Source organism: Carcharodon carcharias, chromosome 18, assembly GCF_017639515.1.
Source record: "Carcharodon carcharias isolate sCarCar2 chromosome 18, sCarCar2.pri, whole genome shotgun sequence".
Taxonomy (NCBI): domain Eukaryota; kingdom Metazoa; phylum Chordata; class Chondrichthyes; order Lamniformes; family Lamnidae; genus Carcharodon; species Carcharodon carcharias.
This window is the reverse complement of record NC_054484.1, coordinates 29105420-29124001: the sequence shown is the minus strand read 5'-3', so window position 1 is coordinate 29124001 and position 18582 is coordinate 29105420. Positions and strand designations below refer to the sequence as shown.

General features: G+C 44.4%; 1 protein-coding gene across 2 annotated transcripts in view; it reads right to left on the bottom strand.

Annotated features, from left to right (window-relative positions):
- LOC121290306 (transmembrane protein 50B) overlaps positions 1 to 14406 on the bottom strand; it is an 80322-nt gene extending 65916 nt beyond the window's left edge. For both annotated transcript variants that reach the window (XM_041210618.1, XM_041210619.1), the window contains exon 1: positions 14289 to 14406. The gene's annotated coding sequence lies outside the window, so the exon portion shown is untranslated. The remainder of the gene's footprint in view (positions 1 to 14288) is intronic.
- Between the last annotated feature and the right edge of the window lie 4176 nt (positions 14407 to 18582).

Below are 18582 nucleotides of genomic sequence, written 5' to 3'. Positions count from 1 at the left end.
AAGTATATCCTTTCTTAGGCAGGGAGACTAAAACTGCACACAATACTCCAGGTGTGGTCTCACCGAGGCTCTGTATAACTGCAGTAAGGCATCCCTGCTTTTGAACTCAAATCCTTTCGCAATGAAGGCGAACATACCATTTGCCTTCCTGAGTGACCTATGTTAAACACTAGTTCAGTCCGGCTGGAATATTGTGTCCAATGCTGGGCTCCGCAGTTTTGGTTTCAGAGAGGGTACAGAAGAGATTTATTAGAATGGTTCCAGGAATAAGGGGTCATAGGTACTTGGAGAGACCAGAGAAGCTGAGGTTGTCCTCCACGGGGCAGAAAACGTTTAGACAAGATTTGATAGAGGCATTTAAAAATGAAGGGTTTATAAAGAGTCAATAGAGAAACCCTTTCTATTGACTGAAGGGGCGATAACTAGAGGGCACAAATTTAAGGTGATTGCAAAAGAACCAGAACCGATAAGAGGAAATCACAAGTGGTGAGGGTTTGGAATGCACTGATAGGGTGGTGAATAAAGATTCAGTAGTAGCCTTCAAAATAGAATAGGATAAATTCTTGAAAAATTTGCAGGGATGTTAGCAAAGAACAGGAGAGTGGAACTAATTGGATTTCCCTTTGAAAGAGCCAGTGTAAATTCCATGTGCCAAATCTTCTCCTCCTGTGCTGAACTATTCTATGATACTATGATCTAGAGAGGAAGGTAGGTAGTGGCGTTGTTCTATCATGTGAAATAGGATTGCTTTCGCTCTTGCGAAAAATATTCCTGTAATTTTTAAGGTAAAAATGGAAAGAAGATAAAACATCACATTTTAATAAAGCAAGATTGTAATTTAAAAAAATCCTCCTTCTCATTTCTCCCTGTTCACAACCAAAGGTGAACATACTATTCATTCCCAACATATCTGTCGAAGATGCACTACAATGGGCCACAAGGGTGTTCCCACAGGAAAGGTCCAGGTTTGATCCCTAGCCTGCAGCAGCCCCGTTGATCCTACCAGAAAGTATTTGGTGAACGTCTTTTCAGATACAAAAGAGTACCACTTCCAGAAGATGCAAACTAAAACATTTCCTCTCAAAAGACTGCTTAAAATCTTTACAAATAACATACATTAGCAAATATTTTTACTATGTGATCTATAATTAGGAAACTGAAGCCCTAAAATCACATGGCATTGATCAACATGCATACCGACATAAGACTACAAAAGCCAGGAAGTAATGCTAAACTGATAGCTTAGCCCCAGCTGAAGTAGTGTGTCCAATTCTGGGCACTACACTTTAGGAAGGATGTGAAGGCTTTGGAAACGGTACAGAGGGATTTACTAGAATGTTTTCAGGGATGAGGGATTCAGTTATCTGGATAGACCAGGGAAACTGGTGCTGTTCACAATAGTGCAGAGAAGGCTAAGTTGAGATTTAAAAGAAGTGTTTAAAATCATGAAGGCTTTAGAGCAAATAAAAAGAAACTGCTTCCAGTAGCTGTTGGGTTGATAACCAGATGGCACAGATTGAAGGTGATTGGCAAAAGAACTAGAGAGAAACTATTTAAAAAAAAACAGAATGAGTAATTAGGATTTGGAATGCACTACCTGATGGGTTGGTGGGTAGAGATCCAACAGCAGACCAAAAGGGGATTGGATCAATACTTGAAGGGGAACAAAAATTACAGAGATCCAGGGTAATAAGATTAACTGGTTTGTGATACGAAAATTGCCAGCACAGGCTCAACAGGCTGAATGCCCTCTTTCTGTGCTATTCTATGATGCTATGAAATGCATTGGATACATTTTTCATTTAAACAGCAAAAAGAGACATCCACCTGGTTAGATAATTTGCTATGTTAGATATATTACATGTGAAGACATACCTTCACAAAAAAATTTGAAAATTTTATCTGAAAAACATGAACAAAACATTCATGTCAACTAAGTGTTTTCTCCATTTCTAGCGAAAACACTTAGTTGACAGTATCATTTTGGGTTTTCATAAAGGAAGTGAGAGTACATCATTCACACTATTTATCCCTAGCTCGGATGCATGTACATGTCAATCTATTTAATGAATTAATATTTATTTGCTTTTATCTCCTTCCCTCCTAATGTTTATTCTACATGTAAAGTTCCACTTGTTTGTCTAGACATAATTGTGGAAAATTGTTAACAGCCAGTTTTCATTTAATGAAAAAACACTTGTTCACTGGAAACACTGTTAAAGAGACCTGCATTCCCTCTAATCTTCTCGTAAGCAGTTGTAGTGGTGCAGATTTGATGACAGATATTGTCAGTTACAGCAATAGAGAGGCAGTCAACATGGATAGTGACTCAGAAGTAGGGTTACTTCCAATAGGACTACATACCAGGACAAGACAGTGACGCAAGAAAATAATGCACATTATGAAGGGCCATCAAGCCTGGTCCTTCCACAACACATACACAATTTATTCTAGCATGAACTTTCTCCTTTTCCAAACAACTTCTGAACAACAAAATCTTAACAGAAACTGCATTAACTGGAAAAACTCAGCAGTTCTGGCAGCATTGGCGGAGAAGAAAAGAGTTGATGTTTCGAGTCCTCATGACCCTTCGACCGAACTGAGTGAATCCAAGAAAGGGGTGAAATATAAGCTGGTTTAAGGTGTGTGTGTGTGTGTGTGTGTGTGTGTGTGTGTGTGTGTGTGTGTGTGTGTGTGTGTGTGTGGGGGGGATATGGTTTGGGTGGGGGGAGAGAAGTGGAGGGGGTTGGTGTGGTTGCAGGGACAAACAAGCAGTGATAGAAGCAGATCATCAAAAGATGTCACAGACAACAGAACAAAAGAACACATAGGTGTTAAAGTTGGTGATATTATCTAAACGAATGTGCTAATTAAGAATGGATGGTAGGGCACTCAAGGTATAGCTCTAGTGGGGGTGGGGGGAGCATAAAAGATTTAAAAATATTTAAAAATAATGGAAATAGGTGGGAAAAGAAAAATCTATATAAGTTATTGGAAAAAACAAAAGGAAGGGGGAAGAAACAGAAAGGGGGTGGGGATGGAGGAGGGAACTCAAGACCTAAAGTTGTTGAATTCAATATTCAGTCCGGAAGGCTGTAAAGTGCCTAGTTGGAAGATGAGGTGTTGTTCCTCCAGTTTGCGTTGGGCTTCACTGGAACAATGCAGCAAGCCAAGGACAGACATGTGGGCAAGAGAGCAGGGTGGAGTGTTAAAATAGCAAGCGACAGGGAGGTTTGGGTCATTCTTGCGGACAGACCGCAGATGTTCTGCAAAGCGGTCGCCCAGTTTACGTTTGGTCTCTCCAAGGTAGAGGAGACCGCATTGGGAGCAACGAACGCAATAGACTAAGTTGGGGGAAATGCAAGTGAAATGCTGCTTCACTTGAAAGGAGTGTTTGGGCCCTTGGACGGTGAGGAGAGAGGAAGTGAAGGGGCAGGTGTTACATCTTTTGCGTGGGCATGGCGTGGTGCCATAGGAGGGGGTTGAGGAGTAGGGGGCGATGGAGGAGTGGACCAGGGTGTCCCGGAGGGAACGATCCTTACGGAATGCCAATAGTGGGGGGTGAAGGGAAGATGCGTTTGGTGGTGGCATCATGCTGGAGTTGGCGGAAATGGCGGAGGATGATCCTTTGAATGCGGAGGCTGGTGGGGTGATAAGTGAGGACAAGATGGACCCTATCATGTTTCTGGGAGGGAGGAGAAGCATGAGGGCGGATGTGCGGGAGATGGGCCGGACACGGTTGAAGGCCCTGTTAACGACCGTGGGTGGAAAACCCTCGGTTAAGGAAGAAGGAGGACATGTCATCGGAACAGATGCGACAGAGGCGAAGGAACTGAGAGAATGGGATGGAGTCCTTACAGGAAGCAGGGTGTGAGGAGCTGTAGTCGAGGTAGCTGTGGGAGTCGGTAGGTTTCTAATGGATATTGGTGGACAGTCTATCACCAGAGATTGAGACAGAGAGGTCAAGGAAGGGAAGGGAAGTGTCAGAGATGGACCACGTGAAAATGATGGAGGGGTGGAGATTGGAACAAAATTAATAAATTTTTCCAAGTCCCGACGAGAGCATGAAGCAGCACCGAAGTAATCATCGATGTACCGGAGAAAGAGTTGTGGAAGGGGGCCGGAGTAGGACTGGAACAAGAAATGTTCCACATACCCCATAAAGAGACAGGCATAGCTGGGGCCCATGCAGGTACCCATAGCTACACTCTTTATTTGGAGGAAGTGAGAGGAGTTGAAGGAGAAATTGTTCAGTGTGAGAACAAGTTCAGCCAGACGGAGGAGAGTAGTGGTGGATGGGGATTGTTCGGGCCTCTGTTCGAGGAAGAAGCTAAGGGCCCTCAGACCATCCTGGTGGGGGATGGAGGTGTAGAGGGATTGGACGTCCATGGTGAAGAGGAAGCGGTTGGGGCCAGGGAACTGGAAATTGTTGATGTGACGTAAGGTGTCAGAGGAATCACGGATGTAGGTGGGAAGGGACTGGACAAGGGGAGAGAGAAGGGAGTCAAGATAACGAGAAATGAGTTCTGTGGGGCAGGAGCAAGTTGACACGATCGGTCTACCAATACAGTCCTGTTTGTGGATTTTGGGTAAGAGGTAGAAGCGGGCCGTCCGAGGTTGGGCGACTATCAGGTTGGAAGCTGTGGGAGGAAGATCCCCAGAGGAGATGAGGTCAGTGACAGTCCTGGAAACAATGGCTTGATGTTCAGTGGTGGGGTCATGGTCCAGGGAAAGGTAGGAGGAAGTGTCTGTGAGTTGACGCTCAGCCTCCGCGAGGTAAAGGTCAGTGCACCAGACAACAACAGCACCACCCTTGTCAGCGGGTTTGATGACAATGTCAGGGTTGGACCTGAGAGAATGGAGTGCAGTAAGTTCAGAGAGAGAGAGATTAGAATGGGTGAGAGGAGCAGAGAAATTGAGACGACTAATGTCGCGCCGACAGTTCTCAATGAAAAGATCAAGAGAAGGTAAGAATCCAGAGGGAGGGGTCCAGGTGGAGGTAGAATATTGGAGGTGGGTGAAAGGATCCGTCGAACGGGGAGAGGACTCCTGCCCAAAGAAGTGAGCCCGGAGACAAAGACGGCGGAAGAAGAGTTCAGCATCGTGCTAAGCCCGAAATTCATTGAGGTGAGGGCGTAAAGGTATGAAACTAAGTCCTTTGCTGAGCACTGAATGTTCAGCATCGGAGAGGGGAAGGTCAGGGGGTATTGTGAGTACACGGCTGGGGCTGGGATTGGAAGATGGGGTGGGGACGGAGGGACAGGCAGGGGTGGAGGGTCCTAGATGGGTGTTGGTGTCAATGAGTTGTTGGAGGTTGCATTCCTTAGCACTTGAGAGAAAGAGAAAAAGTTTCTTGTTGAGGCGTCGGATGAGACGAAGAATAAAATGAAACTGGGGGCACGCGCAGCTTTGAAAAAGGGTACGGCGGTGCTGCTGGAGGGAGAGGTCGAGTGTGTTCATATGACGGCGCATGGCACTGAGTGTGGATCTCAGAATGTGACGGGAACAGCAGTCTGAGAAAAGTTTTATGTCCGGAGATACCTGTAATCCTGGGTGGTATCTTAACAGGTTGCATTTAACAAGTGAGGAGAGGCTGCTCTCAATGGAAAAATGAAGTGCAAAAATTAAAAATGTGTTTCTTCACAGCAGATGGTGCGCAGATGAACTGATCCTAGGTCCGCAATGCTTTCTCTCCACTGATGAACTTTAAGGGTGTACCAAAAGTGTATTATTTCACAAAAACAAGCAGCACAGGGTTTGTGCCAAGTATTCCATTGTTGGTGAAATTCATTTCAGTTGTGCTTTCAGAGGAGTCCATATGCCCATTGGGAAATCTATGGATCATAGAATCATAACTACTGATGGGGATGAAAAAGGTAGAACAGGATAGTTCATGAAAGAACTAGCATTTGTACACAGTCTTTCAAATCCCAAAGCACTTCTCATTACTTTGCTGAAGTGTAGATACCGTTACAATGGTGACAAATGCAGAGGTAAATCTGCAAACAGCAAGGTCTCACAATCGACAAGATACATAACTGGTTAATTTGTTTTGGTGGTGTTAGTTCAAGGGCAGAACACTGCAGAAATGCCCCAGTTTTCTTTAAATAATGTCACGGGATCTTTTATGTGACAAATAAGGTACAGGTATAACTTTTCAATTAAAGTACATTAACTCTGACATATCAGCTCCCCCTTGAATCTGTTTTGAAGTCTCAGATTATTTTGTTTGCTTAGGAGGAAAAGTATCAGCAAGTGAATGAAACTGACACTTGTCGCCCCTGCACATTTCAGAACATTTTGTTATAAAAGGGTAATCCTGATTGATAGGGAAGTTGAAGGTATTACCTATCCAACACCACCCCCCAACCCCCCACCAAAAAGCTGCACAGCAACCAAAATGTTGCCGAAAAATCTGCAGGAAAAAAAGCATTTAAGTCAATTTTCTTTTTAAATTTGTCTATCAGATCTGAGCATTGCTGGCAAGACCAGTGTTTCTTATCTATTCTTAATTGTCCTTGAGAAGTTGGTGATGAACCACCTTTCTAAACCACTGCAATCCATGTGATGCAGGTACGTCCAAATTGATGTTGGGGAAGGGAGTTCCAAGAGTTTGATCCAGTGACAGTGAAGGAGAAGTGATATAGTTCCAATCAGGAAGGTAAGTGGATTGGAGAGGAACTTACAGGTGGTGGTGCTCCCACGTGTCTGCTGCCCTCCCAGGTGGTGGGGGTTGCAAGTTTGGAAAGTGTGTTGAGGGAGGCTTGGTGAGTTGCTGCAGGGCATCTGGTATATACTGCAGCCACATATTTTTTGTATTCATTCACAGGATGTGGGCTTCGCTGACTGAGCCAGCATTTATTGCCCATCCTTAGCTGTGCTCGAGAAGGTGGTGGTGAGCTGCCTTCTTGAACCGCTGCAGTCCATGTGGCGTAGGTACACCCACAGTGCTGTTAGGAAGGGAGTTCCAGGATTTTGACAGTGAAGGAATGGTGATATATTTCCAAGTCAGGATGGTGAGTGACTTGGAGGGGAGCTTCCAGGTGGTGGTGTTGCCATCTATCTACTGCCCTTCTCCTTCAAGATAATAGTGGTTGTGGGTTTGGAAGGTGCTGTCGAAGATGCCTTGGTGAATTCCTGCAGTGCATCTGGTAGACGGTACACACTGCTGCTATTGTGCGTTGGCGGTGGAGGGAATGAATGTTTGTGGATGTGCTGCCAATCAAGCGGGCTGCTTTGTCCTGGACGGCGTCGAGCTTTGTGAGTGTTGTGGAAGCAGCACTCATCCAGTCAAGTGGGGAGTATTCCATCACATTCCTGACCTGTGCCTTGTAGATGGTGGACAGGTTTTGGGGAGTCTGGAGGTGAGTTACTCGTCACATGATTCCTAGCCTCTGACCTGCCATTATAACTACAGTATTTATATGGCTAGTCCAGTTAAGTTTCTGTCAATGGTAACCCCCCTCCCAGTATGTTAATAGTGGGGGATTCAGTGATGGCAATGCCAGTGAACATCAAGGGGCTATGGCTGGATTCTTTCTTGTTTGAGGTGGTCATTGCCTGACACTTGTGTGTTAGCCCAAGCTGGGTATTGTCCAGGTCTTTCTGCATTTCAACATGGACTGCTTCAGTATCTGAGGAGTCGCGAATGGTGCTGAACATTGTGTAATCATCAGCAAACATCCCCACTGCTAACTTTATGATGGAAGGAAGGTCATTGGTGAAGCAACTGCAGATGGTTGGGCTGAGGACAGTACCCTGAGGAACTCCTGCAGTGATGTCCTGAAGCTGAAATGACTGACCTCCATCAACCACAACCATCTTCCTTTGTGATAGGTATGACTCCAACCAGCGGAGAGTTTTCCCCAATTCCCACTGACTCCAGTTTTGCTAGGGCTCCTTGATGCCACACTCAGTCAAATGCCGCCTTGATGTCAATGGTAGTCACTCTCACATCATCTCAGGAGTTCAGCTCTTTTGTCCATGTTTGAACCAAGGTTGTAATAAAGTCAGGAACTGAGTGCCCCTGGTGGAACCCAAACTGGGCATCAGTGAGCAGGTTACTGCTAAGCAAGTGCTACTGGATAGCACTGTTGATGAACCCTTCCATTGTTTTACTGATGATCGAGAGTAGACTGATGATTGGTAATTGATGACTGGGGTGGTAATTGGCTGGTTTGGATTTGTCCTGCTTTTTGTGTACAGGACATACCTGGGCAATTTTCCACATAGCCAGGTAGATGCTGGTGCTGTAGCTGTACTGGAACAGCTTGGCTAAGGACATGGCAAATTCTGGAGCACAAGTCATCAGTACTATTGCCAGATCATTGTCAGGGCTCACAGCTTTTGCAGTATCCAGTGCCTTCAGCTGTTTCTTGATATCATATGGAGTGAATTGAATTGGTTGAAGACTCCATGATGCTGGGGACCTCTGGAGGTTCCAGTGATTGGGGCAAATGAATGTTTAAGGTGGTGGATGGGGTACTGATCAAGCAGGGTACTTTGTCCTGGACGGTGTCAAGCTTCCTGAGTGTTGTTTGGAGTTGCAGTCATCTAGGCAAATGGATAGTATTCCAACACCTTCCTGACTTGCGTCTTGTACATAATGGACAAGCTTTGCAGAATCAGGAGGTGACTTGTCAGAGGATTCCCAGCCTCTGACTTGCTCTTGTAGCCACAGTATTTACATGTCTGGTCCAGTTAAATTAAAGTGAGTCTGGGGAATTAATAACGGTAAGGAGATGGCATATGAATTCAACAGGTATCTTGCATCGGCCTTCACTATAGTGGACACAAGTAACATCACGGAAATAGCTGTAAATTGCAAAATGGAAGGGGCAAAGAACTCAGGCAAATTACAATCACCACAGAAGTGGTACTGAGCAAACAGTTGGATTCGGAGGCTGACAAATCCCTGGGTCCTGATGGATTCCATCCTAGGGTCTTGAAAGAAATGGCCAGTGTAATAGTTGAAGCGTTGGTTTTAATTTTCCATAGCTCTCTAGATTCAGGGGAGGTTCCATTAGATTGGAAAATAGCAAATGCAGCTCCTTTATTCAAAAGTGGGGGAGTTGGGGAGGTTGGTGTGTGGCAGACAGAAAGCAGGAAACTACAGGCCAGTTAGCTTAACGTCTGTCATAGGGAAAATGTTAGAAGCCAATATTAAAGACATTGTGGCACGACACTTTGAAAAATTCAAGGTAATCAAGCAGAATCAACATGGTTTTGTGAAAGGGAAATCGTGTTTAACTAATTTATTGGAGTGCTTTGAAGGAGTCACATGTGCTGTGTATAATGGGGAACTGGTGAATGTACTGTACTTAGAGTTCCAGAAGGCATTTGATAAGATGCCACATCAAAGGTTATTGCAGAAAATAAAAGTTCATGGTGTAGGGGGTAACATATTGGTAAGGACAGAAGATTGGCTAGCTAACAGGAAATAGAGTAGGCATAAATGGGTCATTTTCTGGTTGACAGGATGTGATGAATGGTGTGCACCAGGAATCAGAGTTGGGGGTCTCAACTTTTTACAATTGATATAAATGACTTGGATTAAGGGACCAAAGTTTGCTGATGACACAAAGATAGGTAGGAAAGTAAGTTGTGAAGAGGGCATAAGGAGGCTACAAAGTGACATAGATAGGTTTAGTGAGTGGGCAAAGATCTAGCAAATGGAGTAAAATGTGGGCAAATATGAAATTGTCCATTTTGGAAGGAAGAATTATAAAAAGCATATTATCTAAATGTGAGAGATTGCAGAGCACTGAAATTCAGAGGGATCTAGGTGCCCTAGCGCATGAATCACAAAAGGCCAGTGTGCAGGTATAGCAAGTAATTAGGAAAGCTAATAGAATGTTATCATTTATTGTGAGGGGAATTGATTACTAAAGTAGGGAGGTTATGCTTCAGTTATACAGGGCACTGGTGAGACCGCATCTGGTGTACCATGTACAGTATTGGTCTACTTATTTCAGGAAAGATGTAAGTGCGTTAAAAGCAGTTCAGAGAAGGTTTACTAGATTAATATCAGGAATGGGCGAGTTGTCTTATGAGGAAAGGCTGGACAGGTTAGGCTTGTATCCACTGGAGTTTAGACTTGATTGAGACCTTTAAGATCCTGAGGAGTCTTGACAGGATGGATGTGGAGAGAATGTTTCCTCTTGTGGGAGAATTTAGAACTAGGGGGGTCATGGTTTAAAAATAAGGGGTTGCTCATTTAAGACCGAGACGAGGAGAAGTTTTTTCTCAGAGGGTTAGAAGTTTTTTCTCAGAAGGTTAAGAGTTTTTGGAACTCTCTTCCTCAAAAGGCAGTGGCGGCAGAGTGTTTGAATACTTTTAAGGCAGAGCTAGATAGATTCCTAATTAACAAGGGGGTGAAAGTGTAGGCAGGAATGTGGAGTGGAGGTTACAATCAGATCAGCCATGATCTTATTGAATGGCGAAGGAGGCTCAAGGGGCCTACTCCTGCTCCTAATTTGTACATTCGTATGTATGGTCAATGGTAACCCTCAGAATATTGATGCAGGGGGATTCAACGATGGTAATTGGCCCCTTCGTCACAAGGTTTCAAGTTCAAGCTGCATTCCAGGGCTTGAGCACAAAAATCAAGACTGACACTGCACAGCCGTACTGAGGGAGTACTGCAATGTCAAAAATGCCAACTTTAAGGTGAAACATTAAACCAAGCCTCATCTGCTTGCTCAGGTGGATGTAAAAGATCCAAGCACTCTTTTGAAGAACAGGGGGGTTATCTCTGATGTCCTGGCCAATATTTATATCTTGATCAACACCCACCCCCTACTAACCAAAAAAATTCTGCATTATCATTTTGCTTTGTTTGAGAGCTTGTTGTGCACAATTTGGCTGCCACTTTACATTACAACAGTGACCGCACTTTAAAAAGTGCTTCAATGCCTGTAAAGTGCTTTGAGATATCCAGGGTTGTCAAAAACACTATATAAATGCAAAACTTCCTTTTGAACATCAAGTGGAGATGGCTAGATTCTCTCTTGTTCGAAATGGTTATTGTCTGGCAACTGTGTGTCTCAACTGTTACTTGCCATTTAATGCCCAAGTATGAATGTTGCCCTGGTCTTGCTGCATGCAGGCATGGATACTTCAGTGTCAGAGGGCTTGCCAACTATACTGAACACTGGGCAATCATCAGCAAACTTTCCCACTCTGACCTTATAAGGAAGGGAAAGTCATTGATAAAGCAGTTGATGATGGTTGGGCCTAGGACACTACCCTGAGGAAGTCCTGCAGCAATGTCCTACGGCTGAAATAATTTTGTTTTGGAAAAATATACTTTACTCATAAAATATCTGAAAGAACACTACAAGACATTCCTAAATGACCATCACAAAAAGTGCATTCATTTTCAACTTTTACACATGGATCACGAGGTGTTTCAATACAATCAATGAATATTACAGTAATATGGTCATTACAGACAGTCAAACAGTGCAATGGGTTTGGAGTTATTGACATACATCATGTTACACTCTGAGGTGTTTCAATGCAAATATGATACATTTAGTATTCACTACATACAATCTTTGAGAGTCATACAGCCTGAGGGGTCTATACAATTCCCAGCCCCATGGTGCACTATGGCAGAAAGGTCTTAGACAGCAACCTTTCCCCATTGCGCCAGCTGCCCAAGTTTTACTGCGTCCCTCGGCATATCGTCCTGGATCTTGGAATAGGCCAGTCTGCAACACTCAGTTGGGGACAACTCTTTGCACTGGAAGACCAACAAGTTTCGGGCAGACCAAAGAGCATCTTTCACCGAGTTGATGATCCTCCAGCTGCAGCTGATGTTTGTCTCTGTATTTACCCCTGGGAACAGCCTGTTGAGCACAGACTCCTGCTTCACAGCACTACTCTGGATGAACCTCGACAAAAACCACTGCATCCCTCTCCAAACCTTCTTTGCAAGGCACATTCCACAAGGAGGTGAACAACAGTCTCTTCCCCACCACAGCCACCTTGAGGGCAACATGCAGAGGGGATGAGATGCCTGGCATGTAGGAAGGATCTGACAGGGAGGGCCTTTCTCACCACCAGCCAAGCTACATCTTGGTGCTTGTTGCAAAGTTCTGGCGATGAGGCATTCTGCCAAATGACTTTGATAGTCTGCTCGGGAAACCATCCAACAAGATCCACCATCTCCTTTTCCCTCAGGGCCTGCAGGACTTGTGATCAAAGGTGTTTCTCTGCATAAATCTTTCCACGAGGAACAGGTGGTACAATTATTTGGAGCATTCCGCAGCAGCGTGGCCAGACTCATCCTTCGCAACACCAGGGAGAGGTAGTGACACTTGGTTTTTGCGTACCAAGGGACTACGCACAGCTTGATGCAGCTGCACACGGAGGTGGCCTTCAGAATGAGGGCAATGTTGGGCACAGTTTTTCCCCTTTTATCTAGAGGCTTGTATATCGCGTCCCTGCGAACACGATCCATTTTCAACCTCCAGATAAAGCAAAAGATGGCTCAGGTGATTGTCACCGCACAGGAGTGAGGAATGGGCCAGACCTGCGCCATGTACAGCAGCATCGAGAGTGCCTCACACCTGATGACCCGCAATGGAGATGGAGCATCGCTCCCACATGCCCAGTTTTCTTAGCCACTCGCTCCTTCCAGTTTCTAATGCATATCCCCAGCACCTTCAGGCCGTCTGACCTGACAGTGAAGGGGACAAAGGATCGGTCAGCCCAGTTCCCAAAAGACATAGCCTTGCTCTTGCTACGATTTACCTTGGCTCCCGAAGTCGGTTCGAACTGGTCACAGATATTGATCAGTCTGCGCAACGACATCAGATCCGAGCAGAAGACAGTGACATCATCCACGTACAGGGAGGCTTTGACCTGAGTGCCTTCACTACCTGGGATCGTCACTCCTCTTATGCCCAGAACCTTCCTGATGGACTCAGCAAAGGGTTCTATGCAACACACAAACAGGACAGGGGAGAGAGGGAAGCCCTGCTTCACTCCAGATTTAATTTGAAAGCTTTCTGATTCCCACCCATTGATTGAAACTGTTCTACTGATGTTGGATCAAGTTGCAGATTCCCTCCCCAAAACTCATTTTGAAGAGCACATCCACCATGTAGGTGTGTGATATTCTATCAAAGGCCTTCTCCTGATCCAGGCTGATGAGGCAGGTGTCCACACCCCTGTCCTGCACATAGACAATCGTATCCCTGAGTAGTGCGAGGCTATCAGAGATCTTCCTGCCAGGCACAGTACAGGTCTGGTCAGGGTGGATCACTAACTCCAGAGCAGACTTGACCCGATTGGTGATGACCTTGGACAGAAACTTATAGTACACATTCAACAGTGAAATGGGTCGCCAATTTCTAATTTCCTCCCTTTCCCCCTTGTGCTTACAGATGAGGGTGATGATGCCTTTCCTCGTGGATTCTGACATGCTGCCGGCCAGGAGCATTCTCTCATACATTTCTAGCAGGTCTGGGCCAATCCAAGCCCACAGAGCCGAATACAACTCAGCCGGTAAGCTGTTGCTTCTGGGAGTCTTACTCTTCTCGAATGACTCAGGGGCCTTAGATAATTGGCCTCTATCAAGCACAACCATCTTCCTTTATGCAAGGAGTGGCCACAACCAGCAGTCAATTCACTGCCCCGATTCCCATTGACATCAATTTTGCTAGGGTTCCTTGATGCCACAGTCAAAATGCTGCCTTGACATCAAAGGCACTCCCACCTCACTCGTGGAACTGAGCTCCTTTGTCCTTGTCTAACACAGGGGTAAAATAACAAAAACCACTTCCTGCTCTCTGTTTTAATTTCCTGATGCAAACTTATCAAACAAGGAAAGCTTGCTGATTGGTTGTATTTCCGCACCCCCTCACAAACACACCGCTGCCCCTATAAGGGACATAAGTATGTGGGCATGGTATTGCCAGCAGTTTAGGATTAGGAATGCGAGGAATAAATGGTTAAAAAAAAAGGTGCTGTCCAAAGCTGTCACTATTTTCCACTTGGTTAAAAGATGACAGGTAAAGAACATGCCCAGACTTTAAATACAGGAATGAAGACGTATCTGTAACCAGTAATCTTACACTGAAGGGATGGGCTGGACCCAGATGCAGGTATGAGGTTATTTCAGACCTTGCTGCATCTTCCCCGACCGTCGCCTATCTCCCGGCCTCAGGGGCGTAAGGCAGGGGTTAGGGTCACGCTCAATGAGAAGTACATCACTATTGTTTAATCTCTATCGCTTTTCTTTTTTTAAAAAAAAAATTAAAAATCAAAAGTGCACGAACCTGGGCGCAACCTCTTCAGTTCGGCTCCTTCAACTGCCCAGCGCGACTCGGCCCTATCCTGTCCTGTCCCGTCCGCCCGATCACGATCCCAGCCTCCGCAGTGCGACCCCGCCCTCCCAGCGCCGATTGACACCCCTGTCAGCCAATAGAAACAGCGACAGCCGCCCGCGACCGCCAATCGTGCCTCCCTTCGCAGTTACAAGGTTTCCGCCCGCTTTGACGAAAGGGTGATGAGTGAAACGAGAGTTGCCATTGGCTGTCACCAACCACCCCCCCCGCCCCGCCTGCCAACCACAATGTGAGACCCTTCACTGGGTCAAGTTATTAATAAGGCATTACACAGCACAAGGCAGAGTTTCTCTTGAGGATAATTTTTCTGCAGCTTACAGATCGCTCACTGGAGTAGCTGCCAATTTACCACAATATGAGGACAGAATTATGAGGCAAAAGAGGGCAATTAGCTGGCAAATCCATTAGATTGAATATCTTTTTTCTCCTCAAGGAGACAAGTTACACTTTTCTACCAAAAATATAAATAGCAGGTTGACGTTGGTTGTTCTGGAAACAACTGTTAGCTTGTTGGCAAGAATAAAATTCAAGTATTTTCCTACCACTATCTGAGGTTGGTAATCTGAGCATCTGAAAGACATAATTGGAAGCTGTCAGAACCAAGTAGGTTTCACTTTCTCCTTTTGTTGGTTATATATTGTTCTGGAGGCAGAACATGTTCAAATGAGCTGTCGGTTTCTGAAGGGCATTATTACAGATGGGACTGGTTTTTATCCTGAGAGAAATTTACTTACAATAAATGTATTTACAATAAATTGCTAAAATGCAGATCTTTTTAATGGGAGCATGTCAGTTTCATATCTTTTTGAGACATATACAAATGCAATTTCTTTTGGTGTTTGGTGTTTTTGCTGTATACCAAAGTTTGGTTTTCAAATAGGAAGTTGGAGCTTTTGAGTTACACTTTTTGTAGGTTTCAAAATGCCAGTAAATGCAGTTTATCAGATAGTAAAAGACAAATCAATTTTTGGCAGAATGGGGGAAAACAGGATTCAACCAATCATTGGAAATAAATCTCATGTTTTCCATACTCACTTCGACAACAATAGAATCATAGAAAGTTTACAGCACAGAAAGAGTCCACATGGCTCATCGTTTCTGCACCGGTGGAAAAGTGAGCCACCCAGCGTAATCCCACTTTCCAGCATTTGGTCCATAGCCCAGCAGGTTACAACACTTCAGTTATGTATCTAGCCAGCTTTTAAATGAGTTGAGGGTTTCTGCCTCTACTACTCTTTCAGGCAATGAGTTCCAGACCCCTACAACCCTCTGGGTGAAAAAAACATTTCATCATCTCCCCTCTAATCCTTCTACCAATCAAGTTAAATCTATGCCCCCTCCTCACTGACCTCTCTGCTAAAGTAAATAGCTTCTTCCCATTCATTCTATCCAGGCCCCTCAATCTCAATCAAATCTCCCCTCAGTCTCATCTACTCCAGCCTATCCAATCTTTTCTCCTAGCTGAAATTTTCCATAAATCTCCTCTGTACCCCCTCTAGTGCAGTTACATCCTTTCTATAATGAGGTGGCTAGAACTGTACACAGTACTCAAGTTGTGTTTTATATAGTCCCAGCATAACCTCCCTGCTCTTATACTCTTTGCCTCTATTAATAAATGAAAGGATTCCATATGCAATCATATACCACCTCTAACATAGTAAGATGCCAAAAGTGCTTCACAGAAGAATAAATAGAAATAAAAGAAGCCAAAAAATTAGGACAGGTGACCAAAAACTTTGGTTAAAGAAGTAGATTTTAAGGAGCATCTTAAAGGAAGAGAGGTAGAGGGATTTAGGGATAAAATTCTAATGCCTAGGGTCTCGATGGTGGAAAGCACATCCACTAATTATAGGGCAAAAGACAAGAGGTCAGAGTTGGAAGATTTTAGGAGGTTACATAGATTGGGATGGACAAAGCTACGAAGGGATTTGAACACAGAAACTCTGAAAATTGATGTCTTGATGAACAGTGGAACCCATGATAAATAGGCTGTTGATGACTACCTTATCCAGTATTTTATCATGAACTGGACTCAGTTGGAAATAGCAATAAAAGTTTGACTTATTGCTCTAAAAATGTCATTAGGTTTTAGTATTATCTGCTGATCTGAAAAATAAGTAGGAGTTTCCAAGGAATTTTATTGATGTAGGTCCTCGATTTAATAATCGAGGATAAAACATTGGAAGCATGAGAAGAAATAAGGAAGCCCAGTAAGTATAAGTGTAATACAATTGAACATTGCAAACCAGGGAAGTGGGGCTGAATTTCACGACATGTGGGCTGGCGCACGACACACATGACACAATGGAAGCTAAAAGCCCTTAAAGTCAATAGACATTCGATCGTTGGCATGAAATAGAAGCCCAGATTTGATACAATATTACACCACAGAAACCAACCAGTTAGACATCACATTATGCTAGTGTTTTGTTCCCCCCAAGCTAGGTTGTGCATCCAGTTTTAGTCTCCTATTCACTCCCCATATCCTTTTACACTCCTCTCTTTCAAACAACTGTCTAGCCTCCCATTTAAATTTATGCACTCTGCTTCAACAACTGCTTGCAGCAGGGAATTCCACATTCTAACCAACCTGAAAGGAATTTTTCCTAAGTTCTTTAATTCTTTGTGATTACAATAAATGTGTGTTCTCTGGTTGCCATCTCACTGATCACACATCAGTAACATTAAAAAAAAACGTATGAACGCTTTTAGAAGTAAAAATCAGGGTAAATCCTAAAACAGGGTTGTGACATAAACATTCCTTTGGATAACCTTGATGTGGGTAATAGCTTTAATCCGGTTCGGTAGACTTGGCTAGTTAGGGAGGGAAGTCATGAGAAGGACAACTTCATGCCAAGGAAGATGTTCAGAATAAGAATTAGAGTAATGCGGTCAGACAGATAAAGAGAGACCATGTTGAAGATGTATTTTAAAACAGAACAAAATCTTTGCAAGAGAAGCAGTGAGGCAGCAAAAGATGGGTTTAGTCAGAGAGATATCTAGCAGTATTGTAATTAATAATTCAGTAACAGTCAGAAGAAAAATTGCCTGATGAATCATGGAAAAAAATGCTAAATAACCTAGATGCCACTTGCAGGGAAGAGAGGATAAATGTGAAGAATTCAAAACATACTGGCTGGAATTTTTGCCACCCCTGGGAGTGGGCTGATTGGCAGGGTTTGTAACAGCTGGTGGCATGGCAGAGGGCCAGAGGGGGGACGGGGGTGGGGTGGGTATGGTTGGTGTTGGATGGCCTTCCCTCCTTTGGGCCAAATGAGATTCTTAAGTGCCCACTTAAGGGTCTCCTCCCACCGCCGTTGGCGTTTTACCAGTGATGGGGGTGCCCATGCCATGTGGTGAAGCTGCTGAAGGATGGTGACCTGGCTGTGGGCTGGGTTGGAGGGGCTGGTCCTTCCTGTTCGGGAACTCTGCACTCAACAGAGGCTGACCCCATTGTCATCACTTATTTCTGCCCTGCCCTCCTGATTGCAGCCCCTGATCCCCCTTGCTTGGACCTTCCCTTCTGGCCTTGGTGAAACACCCCACTTATCCCAGTGTCCGGTTCTAGCGTCAATTTTCATGGGGAACTGGCTGCAGTTCCAATGGTAGCCACTGCTCCCAGTGGCACAACTGGGACTGGAGAGTTTCTGGCCATCTGATCTGTCAGCATTTCTTGCAGGTGGAATTTCCTCCCAGATGTGGTAGAAGTCTCAACATCAGCCAATTAATAGGCTGACAACCATTAAATCAGATCAGTGCTTCCCAGCCATGCAGAGGTGGGCTCCTCCCTGAGGAAGAGTTGGTGGTGCCACCAGCGCCACTAAAGTTTCCAGCTAGTGTTAGAAATACATTTTGTGCTGCCATTTATTTATTGAACTGTAGTAAATTATAAGCTAGTTATTTTCAACTAATACAACCTTTAACAGTTACAGCATAAAAGATCACTTGACACACCATGCTGCGCCATCTCTGTATGAACAATCCGCAACTGATTAAAAAGGGAAGAAGTGACAACCCGAGTAATTAGTTAGCCTAACCTTGATGGTGGGCGAAATTATTAAAATTCTGAGGAACAGGATAAATATTCCTTTAAAAAATCATGGATTGATCAAGTATGTATTTGATTAGGGAAGGTCGTTTGAGTAACTTGATTGAATTTTTTAGGGAGGTAAGGAAGGAGGATTTAAGAAGGCTTTTGACAAAGTTCTACATGACAGACTGATCA